This window comes from Pleurodeles waltl, chromosome 12, assembly GCF_031143425.1.
Source record: "Pleurodeles waltl isolate 20211129_DDA chromosome 12, aPleWal1.hap1.20221129, whole genome shotgun sequence".
In the NCBI taxonomy this organism is placed as follows: domain Eukaryota; kingdom Metazoa; phylum Chordata; class Amphibia; order Caudata; family Salamandridae; genus Pleurodeles; species Pleurodeles waltl.
In genome coordinates, this window is record NC_090451.1 from 280,137,162 (window position 1) to 280,149,021 (window position 11,860).

Consider the following 11,860-nt stretch of genomic DNA (forward strand, 5'->3'; position numbering starts at 1 on the left):
GTATACGTGCTGCATTCACCTGTGGTTATGTCCGAGATATCGGCAACAAGGCTTCTGTAATCCATATACTATGCATTCTAGTCTTCAGTACCCATTTGGTCTGACTTCCCATTGTTTTAGGTCTGGTTTATGAATGCTGCAAAAACTCTTATTTGAGATTTACTACATATGTGGTATTTGGGTCTGACCTGTGGATTTCCCAGCTTAGACAATAGCTGTGTGAGAGAGGAATGCAGACATCATGCTTAAGCAATGGAGTTGCCATGCACTGAACACTGGTGTGCTTCGTGTAGAAACAAGATTTGGTAAAGCATGCACACTTCAGCATTGAATACTATATATACTGATATAAGCCAACTGCCATGATTTTAGACCTAGATTTCCATTTTAGGAGTCATATTGCCTAATAGTATCATTTGATCTAGTTGGATTAACACACTTGATAATTGTGATTTGGAAAATGAAAGCCACATAATGGATGCAGGTTTTTCTGTCTACCACCAGAAGTTTGGCCACCTGAAATGTGGCTTACGTCAGCCCGAAAGAGATGCAGGAACTGAATTCCAGAGTAACATTCATATAATAATATCAAAGAAACGAAGGATGAAATAACTATTTGCATGGGTGTTGGAAAGAAGATTTCCATATCTGGTGGAAATTAGGTTTTCAATCAAAAGGGAAGAGTTGAATGAATCTTGATGGTCCACTACTTCCTCCACACACATGTATTTTAAATTTCTTCTACAGAAGGGTTAAATATTAAGTGGACATGAAGCCTGCATCTTTCCAGCATCAAATCAGTATCTAACTATCTGTTCCTCTTTCCCTTAATTTCATTTCTAGCTATATATCAATAAACATAAAAAAAGACGGTTTCCATTGGTCTCAGGGCCAGACTGAGAACCTAAAGCAGTCCTGGGAAATGTTGTCAGGCCAGCCCCCCTAGATTCCATAGAGCCTGACCACTACAATGGGGCTTGACCACCCCCCACCAAGCACATTTGGGAAAAAATGGCAAAAACAGTGCATTTACAACACATTTTTCATTATATATTAAATTGTATTAGTTTTTAAAGCATAGTAACTGATGACCTTACAGTGCACCATGATACAGCAATCTTTTTTTGGGTTCTTCAATGATTCCCTCACCATCGCCCTTTAACAGTGCCTCCCATCTCTCCATGACCCCTCTCTCACATTCATTTCATTTGTTTTATAAAGCCTCTCTTACCAGCGTAGGATGTTGGAGCACGCTATGTCACACACATAAAGAGGCAATCTTGCGTTTATAAATCAGTCTATAGAAAATATTGACAAAAGGGACTACCGTGTGTAGGATTCACATGTCAGCCATACTGGTAGGCATTTTTTCAAGAGTGCTTGGTCTGGGTGAGCATAAACTCAGAATTCAGAACATAACACAGTGGCTACGGTTCACTTTACTAATAACAACTTATTTCTACCCAAACAATCCCGTTTTGCAAAATTAGTACAATCAAAGACTGGGAAAAAGACCATAACTTTCTACACTGTACCTTGTAGATTGCATGCAGCTCTTTGATGTCAGTTCATAGCTCACTGTGCTAAATTATGATTGTAAATTATGAACTGCTCAGCAACAAAAGGAGCTCTGTGACAAAAGCAGTATCCCACTGAGGTATGCACATAAAATACTGTTCTGTGATCTGCATAGTACATGTTCTTTGCAGCAGGCATATTAACCCTCTGTGCCACTGTAGATGCATCAAGACTGCCACTAGATAAAACCCAGAGTGGTCTCCAACAGGTACATTAATCTTGGCACTTTTATTGTTGCCTGAAAATTGTTAGATATAGAAGGAACTCTGCAGTGCTTTTAAAACTGCTGCATTGTTACAAAATTGCCCCCCTCCCTTCCAGCCTCACGGGGAAATGCCCGATGCCCGGTACAGCCTTGATTAGTCTCCATGACTGAGGAATTACTGCTTGAATTATAATATGTGTCACCAGATAAAAGCCTCTAGTGAGTAAAATCCTATTGAGGCCAGGCAAAACATATACTATCTGTTAGGTAGTCAAGCAACCTGCTACATATTACTCACCTTTATTTTGCTCACAGTTACACTCATTTTCCTGCACTTTGACCAATGGATAGACAAGGACACTAAAGTATGACATCCCCTAGGTCCTGAAGAGCGATCGGGAATTGAAAGGGTATGGACACTCCAATCTTTTCTCTATCTCAAATTGTATTTCCACTTCTCTATGTCTTGTCTGTGGCTTTATCTGTCCATCAATCATCCTGCACTGGCCATCTACGTAAATCTGCTAGTATCTTAGCTTGCTGCTTGTGATTTGTGTGTGTGTGTGTGTGTGTGTAGGGGGATTTAGAATCCACATTGTGAGGGCAGGATTAGCCCCTGTATTGTTAATACACAATGACAAAGACAGTCAAACACCATTGGTGTGAGGACCACAGCACTATGTGGGTTGGTCCCAGCAGTGTGCTTAGGTACTTTCAAGCGAAGAATTAAAAAAAAAATTAAAATGCAGATGCTCTGTATAACTTATGACAGTATCAATGCATGCATGGATTTACAACAGTAAATACATGTGTATGTGTGAGTATGAGTATTTGCTACATGAGTATGTGAACCTTTCCGATTTGGTCTGTGTGCATAAGTAACTATATACCTGTTCACCTGTGCGCATGAATGACTGTATGTCTGTTAGTCTGCATGAGTTTCATGGGTTTATGTGCATACCTACCTGTAGGTCTGGTCATCGATGTGCATTGGTGCCTGGGAATTTGTCACTTTCTGCGTGGATGCATGTGTTTTACTCTGTATATGTGCTTGGATGAGTGATCTATACCAATGTGTGCAAGAGCATATCTCTCCTTCTGTCTCATAATCAAACTTTTTACCCTAAACCTCAGTCCTCTTTCCACCTTTAATACCTTACCAAAGGGGTAGGTGGCCTCCATCTCCATCAGCAATCCGTGGTCGTGACAGATTGCCATACCCACATAATAGTGTTTGAGGCCAATCCCTGCAAGCAAAGGCACAACCTATAACCATGGTTCATGAGGATGTTGAACTTGCTAGACAAGAGAGGTCCTTTCTACTTGAAAGATGAATACAGTTCATTAATTCCTCCAGCATTTCCTGGATAGGGTGAACTGCTCCTAGTATTAGAACACCATCAGAAGTCATTCCATGTCGGGTCTTCCTCTCACATCACTTTCAGCCATGCCCAGTGTGGCACCTCTAGAAACATTTTCAGGTGAACCACATTGTTTTAATCCTTCATGGCACAGTACAATCCGCATTTTCATGTAAAGCCATAACAGTTTGTCTCTGACCAAGCCAACATCACATTTAAGTTATCTTATCTAAGCAGGGTGTGGTTTATTTAAAAGGTAGGACGTGTACTAGTGTGCTTTACATGTCCGGATAGCGAAATACTGCCAAATTCGTTTTTTATTATTGCAAGGCCTATCTCTTCCATAGGGTAACATGGGGATTGCCTTGAAATATCTTTTAAGAGTAATTTCCCATTGGGAGCAGATAGAAATTTGGAGTTTGGGGTCTCTGAACTAACAATTTAAAAATGCAACTTTTGGTGAAGTTGGAAACTGTCACTTTTAGAAAGTGGGCATTTTCTTGCCTAACCATTCTGTGCCCCTGCCTATCTGCAGAATACACGTCTGGGTCAGGATGACAGTTCGGCTGTTTCTGCATACATTCTAGACAGTCATACAAAAGGCTATGAGGTGTGCCCTGCATATCCTGATGGCCCATAACCAGGCTGATAGGTCTTCCTGAGTTAGAGTGGTGGGAGGAGCTGACACCGCACCTGAATAGGGCTGGGCCTGTCCTCACACAAAGCAGTCTACAACTCCCTGGAGTGTGTCAGGGAAAGGCAGGGTAATGGACCTCTGACAACACATAGTTAGAATACTTCTGGACTGAGGACTTTCTGCCAGAAAGAAGAGCTGGATGCTATAGGAGGGACTGCCTCTCTGCCTGTTGCTTTGTTGTGCTGGCCTGCTGCTTTCTGCTTCTGTCCTGGGAGTGAACTGAGCTTGCCTCCTATTAGGAAGTCTCAGGGCCAACAAAGACTTCACTTGCCAGTGCCTGGGCTCTCTTTCTGAAAGTCCTGAAGTGCTGCCAAATCCAGTTCCTGGGCCCTTGCAAGTGATATCTCATGCAGCTAAGAAGAAACTAATCACATCGACTCCAGAGAACTTCAGAATTGGCTTCGCTCTCTGACTCCACACAGCTGCCTGCAACTGAATTCTGGTACCTGCTGAGTGCAACGACCACGACCTGCCACACAGGCCTGACATTGCTGCAGTGCTTCTGAAGTCCTGCCACACCGTGAGTCCCAAGTGCCGTCTCCCCGAAGTCCGGGACACAAGACTCCAACTCTGCTCCAGCAGCTGTGGCCCCGTGGTATGATTGCGACATCGCAAAGTCGATGTCTCACATCTCGACCTGCTGGATTCATCGATCCTGCTGAGTCGTAAGGAACTGACTTCTCGTCACTGACACCACATCACCTCTCCTGCAACCGTTAGAAACTGTCACTGCATGCACTACACAACTGTTTCATGAAAAAACTACAGAAACACAAAAACTTGAAAATGTCAAGTAAAAAAACATGTGAAATGTTATCAGGGCCTGCATCTAGGACAGGGATCACTTTAAGGGTCCCATTGTCGAGACACTGTTTAGTGTCTTGCCTGTAAATGTTAAGACGTGAATATACGGTCCAACTGGAACCTGTTAGCTTTTAGTTACTGCCAGGTCTGAAATCTGGTGGGACCTGCCCCACTTACTAAACATTTTGTTTGCCACTACAGACCCTCTGACATCCAGATCGAGATCGTTAGTCCTCATCCCTCACCTGTCCCACTCATTCCACAATTTTTGCCCAGAAGATCTGTACTTCAGGGCAGTCCCAAAGGATAAGTAGGATGGATCCATTCTGCCAGCCACTTCACCAACATAGGTCTGTGGCAACACTATCCATCGTAAATAAGGTACTTTGGGACTATTAGGTGTGGTGCAGGATCTTGTACTAGTCTGAAGTCTGATTTTATGGCCACCTCTGTAGGGGCACCAAGGGCATCCTCACACTCCTTGTCTTCGAGGTTGCCCACATCTCTCTCCCACCTTTCCCTTAGTTGTTGTATCAGGGGTGTGGTTTACAATCTTTTTATACATTAGGAAAGTGGCTTTCTTGTGCATGGTATCACCAACCATCTGTCCTCCAGAGTGGAGAATTCCACTAGCTCTGTGCATCAGTTGCAGATAGTGGTAGGACTCAGAGGCCACCAGCTGATACTCTCTTTCATTAAGTCTGGCAAGGAGTGTACATCACCCTTAACCAACACATTTCCTACTGTGGCTGTGGAGATATCGAATAAATCCCAGTTGGCAAAGCCCATAAAGCTCCTCAGGGCCTCCAGCATCTACGTGTCCCAGAGTGGAGTGGACTGTGCATATTGTTTTTCCAAAGAAGATGTGTATATTGTACCGTGACACTAGCACAAGCTTCATGGATCTATTTTAGCCTATTAGGACCCTATTAGAGGCCCATGGATCCTGTATAGGTCATCAATCTTGCCAAAGGTTAGATCCTTTTGTCTCAGTGGATACCAGGTGCTGCACAGGATCCAAAGGCTGTGAGCAGCAGAAGACAAAGGCCTGGCCTGTGTGCCATGTCTCTGACTCCTGCTGCACACACCCTGCCTGCACCCTGGCCCCACGCTGCATGGCCTAAGGTGGTACGATTGAAAAAACAGATTACACCGTCATTCTCTGCACCTCTTTGCATTCTGGTTGCATTCTGGCTTGCTGTAGAGTCGCTCAATTAACATGAAAACAAATAAACACTTTTCTCTGATATCTGCATAAAACATCAAACTCCACACTCTCCTATTGCATTTTGGGATAGTCCATAATGATTGAAGGTATTGCATCATTATCTGCACATTCACACTCTACACTGTCCCTGATACCTTACTCTGCGTCCTTGTGCAAACCCTAAGCCACCAGTAACATTGCAAAGTTATGATTCTGTCTATCACTTTCTGCAGAGGAACAATTTTACTATATCTCGTCACACACATCTCACCAACACCCTCTTTACTTCGCACTTCCCACATTGCCCTGACACAACACATCTTTGTGTGATGTGGTCAGCCTGTATTGGCATACTCTGTCACACATTTCAATGTTTCATCCTTTTTATGTACATTAAGGCATTTCTCATTTGACTCAGCTTTATGATCTTTGGCTGGTATTTCAAAACTTCTAGCCACACTGAATGTGTCCATTAATTGATATCATGCTCCTTTAGGGCCAATTGCATCCTAGTCAGACAATCAGCCACGTTATTTTTTGCTACATGGGACATACTCAATTATGTGGTTAAATTCTTGCATGCTAGGTATTCTCGCTGATGGCTCGGACGCTCCTGTTGTTGAGAGTGTCCTGAGAGACTTGTGATCACTCCTAAGACTAAACCAACACCCCTACACAACTTTCCTACATGCCCCAAACCCCATACACAGGCAAGCATCTCTTTTCCATTGACCCTCCTGGAGGCATGATTGATCTTGGGGAGTGTGCCACAATCACCTCTTTCCCATCTCCGTCACTAAATTCCTGTTGTGTAAGAAGTGTTCTCCTCAGGCTGTGAACTTCAGATACATGTATTTTAGTAATGCTCCAACACTGCAAATAAGGCATATGAGGTCTACGGGGCATCAGCACGTCCTCCAGTGATCTTGCCTGGCAACAACTGCCTTGATTCAAATAATCCATTCCAGTGACATAAAACTGGCCCTGGATTGACATGCAGGAAGAACATACCAATGCATGGGTTACCGGTAGGACCTTACATACTACTCTGCTCAGCTCCACCCTTCTGTACTTTCCGTTTACTGGCTATATTTCAGTACACGTCACGACTAGTGCATAAATGTCACCCCTTGTCCATTATTCCAGACTCCGGGGTCTTGTTCAAATTACTTTGCTGGCTCTCTCTGTATAGTTAAAGTATGAACTGCGTTGGGGAAGAATGAGGTGGTAATGGGCCTATTATTTAACAGTTATCTGCACTACATTATTTTCTTCATCATCACAGTATTGTTTTGTTATGTCGCGAATGCACATCACACTTAATTAAAGACTCCTCCCAACAGTAGGTATCACGGTATGGTCTATGATTTCCAATAATGACCAACAAGGCGCGCGACTTCTCCATTTGACAGTCTAATGGAGAAAGCAGTTTGGTGTCTTTGTATTTCCTCGTGCACTTTACAATCACCCCCCAAGTGCCTGCGGCCTGGCACTCCCAGGGGCCCCTGAACATCATGCACAGCTGCCCTCCTCGCTTGTCCAGGGGGCTACTTCGATGTAGGCAAGTGCTGCTAATATGCACTGAAGCAGAAAGATTCACGGGAGGGCTCCATTCTATAGGGGAATAGTTTTCCATTAAAAAAAAATAGGCAGTAACAGGACACCGGTCTTGAAGTGCTGTCCACCTCGTTGAGAAAGACTGAGATAAGGAAGGGTAGTACTCAGTGTAATGTAGGTAACCCGAAAGAAGTAAGACGTTTATTGAGATGGACAGTGGCAATGACAATGGGAGATGATAAAGGAAGGAACTAAAGAAATGTTGATGCCGAATGTTAAAAAGGTGCGAAAAAGCTGGCAGCTTTTTTTAGAGTCGTATTACAGTACAAAATGTGCAGAGCTTCCTCAATAACACCACAATGACTCACGGAGCACAGGGGCAATTGTTTCTTTTTTCAGTAAACTTGTTCAGCAAGATGGTGTGCAAAAAAGTGTCCGACAAGAGATACACCTTTCTGAATGAACGCTGAAGATTTTTGAATGAAATGGTAACAGGAGAACTATTGGCATGGAAACATCCATTACATTTAGAATACGCACTCTGAAAATAGTACTCCCAGAAGCACTCCACACCATGAAATCCTATCAAGTTTATTTATTTTAATTGATTGTAAGTGAAGTGTCAGACTTCTTAGTTTTAGGTAATGGGTCAGTCCTCTTCAGGGAACGCCTATAAGTGATCTGGTCTTATGATCTTCCACCACTGCCTGTTTCTGCGTTAGCTTACTCTTACTTACATGATGCTGTCACACGTTGGGAGTGGTGTATTCTGGTGAACTGTGTGACTGCATCCTTGAACCTCATGTACATGCCTTCTTAAATCTTAAAGACACCATGTATTTTTGCTCTTGTTCGCTCCCTGCTTCCATGACTGTTTCCTAGAGATTGATAGTTATTTTCAGGAATTTCTCCATTGCTGTTCCATCTTACATGGATTAGTGTGATGATGAGTCATGGGATGCAGGACTTTACTGTTACAGTGCCGGAATAACATGACCTAAATATTGTCTGACAAAAATATTGTGTCCTATATATTGTTTACAAAAATATTGCCCCATGGCAGTTACTAATAGAAATCTACGTACAACCAATGGAAAACTGATGGCTGTTGGGTATATTTCTGTATCATCTGGTTCCTAAACAGCACTAACGCCTTCAATACGAGTTTTCTCTTAATTCCGACGGAGCTGGTAACAGCAGTTATCAGTTTCATCGGAATGATGAAAACCGTAGAGTTCCCGTGAATGTGGATATTTTCACATCGAGATTTCAGCTGCTGAAGCAACCAAAATCTCTCTTCGAAAATCTGTGCGAAAACCAGTTATTACAGGGGGAATCGAACCAGCAATTCCTGATTCTCCTGGGACCTCCAGGCTCCAACTTGTAGAGGCCTGGATTTTACCCCCGGGTATCAGTACTCCTGGAAGTGGGAAACACTGGGGCCATTTTCTGGAACACTCATAATGAGGCTCTAAGAGTCCAAAACTGGTCCGAGGAAGTGTCACGGTTTTCACGGGACTTACCGTCGAAGTTGATGAAAGTTGGGGAACCACCCCGGTTCCGGCAGGTTCTGCTCTGGCCGAGGTAGGGGCGACCCCTTCCGGTAGCCACGGTGCTGTTTGACAATAGCAAGCCACTACAGTCCGTGCCCTCCAGAAGGAGTCCCAGAGGAAAAACCCCAATATGGTAAAAAACCTCCAACAGGAACTCCCTGAAACAGAAGGAGGGCACAAGGGTGTTAGAACTGAGGATCCGAAGTACAGGAAGACTGGAGACGAAAACAGATCAGGAAATACTGGATCAACAAGAAGAAACCAGCCGGAGCGTGACTACCACCAAAGGAGTGTTGCAACGCAATGAACAAGCAGCTAAATTCCCCTTATTTCCCCCTAGACAGGAAGTAGGAAACAGGAAGTAGAAACACCACCATCTTGAATTGGGGAAAAGATTATAACATTGAATAAAGAACATGCGTCCAACAAAAAGAAACAATGCATGCTGGGAAGAGAGGAAGTGGGTAGCATGCTGGGAAAGGGAAAAGGTCTGCATAAAAGCACCATCATGTGCAAGTATCCAGCTTTTGCCTGTGCATGCTGGTAAGTGCCCAAAGTACCTCATGTCAAATTGTAAAGCGCACTAAATGCGCTGTGTGCGGCAGGATCTAGACCCAACACGAGGTCTATCTCCTGCCGCGTTTGTAATTATTTAAGAAGACAGAAGAAGGGGGCGCGGCGAGTGCCGGGACCCCTGGCCGTACTCGTGGCCTCCCCCGCGGCCTGCATGCACGCCGCGGCTTCCCCCGCGGCCTGCATGCAAGCCGCGGCTTTCCCCGTGGCCCGCATGCAGACCGCGGTAGAATGCCGCGGCGCGGCTGCCCGAGCCCGCGGCCGCTGCGGCCGCTGCGCCGCAACAGTAGGTCCCCCCTCGAGGCCCCAGGTTTGTGAGGGAAGAGTCGGAAAAAGCGACGGACTAAAAGAGGGGCATGTACTGAAGGGGCATCCTCCCAAGAAAACTCACTCATAGGGTAGCCTTTCCAATGAATGAGATATTGGAGACGCCCATGAAAAAACCGAGAGTCACAGATTTCCTGGACCTCGTACTCGGGCACATTATCAACCAACAAAGGGGGAGGACAGGAGAATTGTCTGTGAAAAGGATCAGGCAGGTAAGGTTTAAGTTGAGAGACATGGAATACAGGGTGTATCTTCCACGTCGGGGCAGGCGGAGACGCACAGACACTGGGTTAATCTTTTGGAGAATCAGGAAGGGACCATAAAAACGGGGTCTGAATTTGTTCTGAGTGAGTCGGAGAGGCAGGAATCTAGAGGAGAGCCAAACTTTATCATGGACCTGATAGGGAGGAGCCTCACAACGTCTCTTATCAGCTATCCTCTTCATGCGAGTCTTAGTGGCCACAAGGTTGGAATGGAGAACACGTTGGACACCCCGTAGTTGTCGGACATAGGAGGAAATGGCAGGAAGATTGGAAGTATCTTTCAGGGGAGTCGGAAAGGCTTTTGGATAAAAACCGTAGGAGCCATAGAAAGGGGAAACCTTCGAGGCACTGTGTATGGAGTTGTTATAGGACAATTCTGCAAGCGGTAAATATGTAGCCCAATTACTCTGTGTAGCATTGCAGAAGCTACGTAAATATTGTTCGAGGCCTTGATTGAGTCGTTCCGTCGGTCCATTAGTTTGAGGATGGAACCCTGATGATAAGGCTACTTCGATCCCTAAGGTCTTACAGAATTGTTTCCAGAATCGGGAGATATATTGAGGACCCCTATCTGATATAATGACCTGAGGTAATCCATGGAGTCGAAAGATTTCTTGTGTAAAGATTTGACCGAAGTCTCTTGCCGTTGGCAACTTTCTTAAGGCCGTGAAGTGCGCCATCTTAGTGAAGGAGTCCACAGTTACCATTATTACGTGATTTCCATTGGAAGAGGGTAAGGAGCACATGAAATCTGTGGAGATGGTGTGCCATGGTCCTGGAGGAACTGGTAGTGGGCGAAGTAAACCTACTGGTCTAGTACGGGGTGTCTTGGATTGAGCACAGATAGGACAGGATGATACATATTCTTCGGTATCTGTCTTGAGAGTTGGCCACCAGAAGGAGCGAAGCAGAAGTTCTTGAGTGGCTTTCATTCCTCGATGACCTGCGATAGGGGAGTCATGGCACATGCGTAAGGCTTCGGTCTGTACTACTTTAGTGGGTAAAAACAGGGCCTTATCATGATAGTAATATCCTTGAACTCTATGAAGTTGCGGCCGCAACTTATTCAACTCGGTGTCTTCTAGATGGGCATATTCGGTCCTGACTTGGTCTAAAAAAGTCTGTACTAAACCAATGATTTTGTTATTGTCAAATAGGTTCTGAACAGGAGAATCACTGCATTCAGGGTAACGTCGGGACAAGGCATCCGCCAGGATGTTCTGTGAACCAGGGATGTATGTGATATAGAAGTCATATTGGTTGAAAAAGAAAGCCCATCGAGCCTGCCGGCTATTCTGACACTGAAAGTTTCTTAAGCACTGTAGATTTCTGTGGTCTGTCCGGGCTTCAAAGGGTTCTTTCGAGCCCATCAGAAAGTGTCTCCATTCTGTGCACGCGGTCTTTAAGGCGAGTAATTCACGTTCTAGCACGGAATAGTTCCGTTCTGAGTCGGATAAGATATGGGAAAGGTAGAAGACCGGGTGCTCTAGATCATCATCGTCTTGTCTTTGCAGTAAGGCAGCCCCGATAGCTCTTTCGGATGCGTCTGCGACCACAATGAATTGTTTGCTTGTGTCTGGGTGTCGTAAAATGGGGGCTTGACTAAAAGCTTTCTTTAAGTCTTGAAAGGCTAACTCTGCGTCTTGTGTCCAACAAAAGCCCTTTTTTAGATGGTCTTTTTTAAGGGTTTGAGTGATATAGCTGGTTCTCTGTGCAAAGTCTGCTATAAATTGTC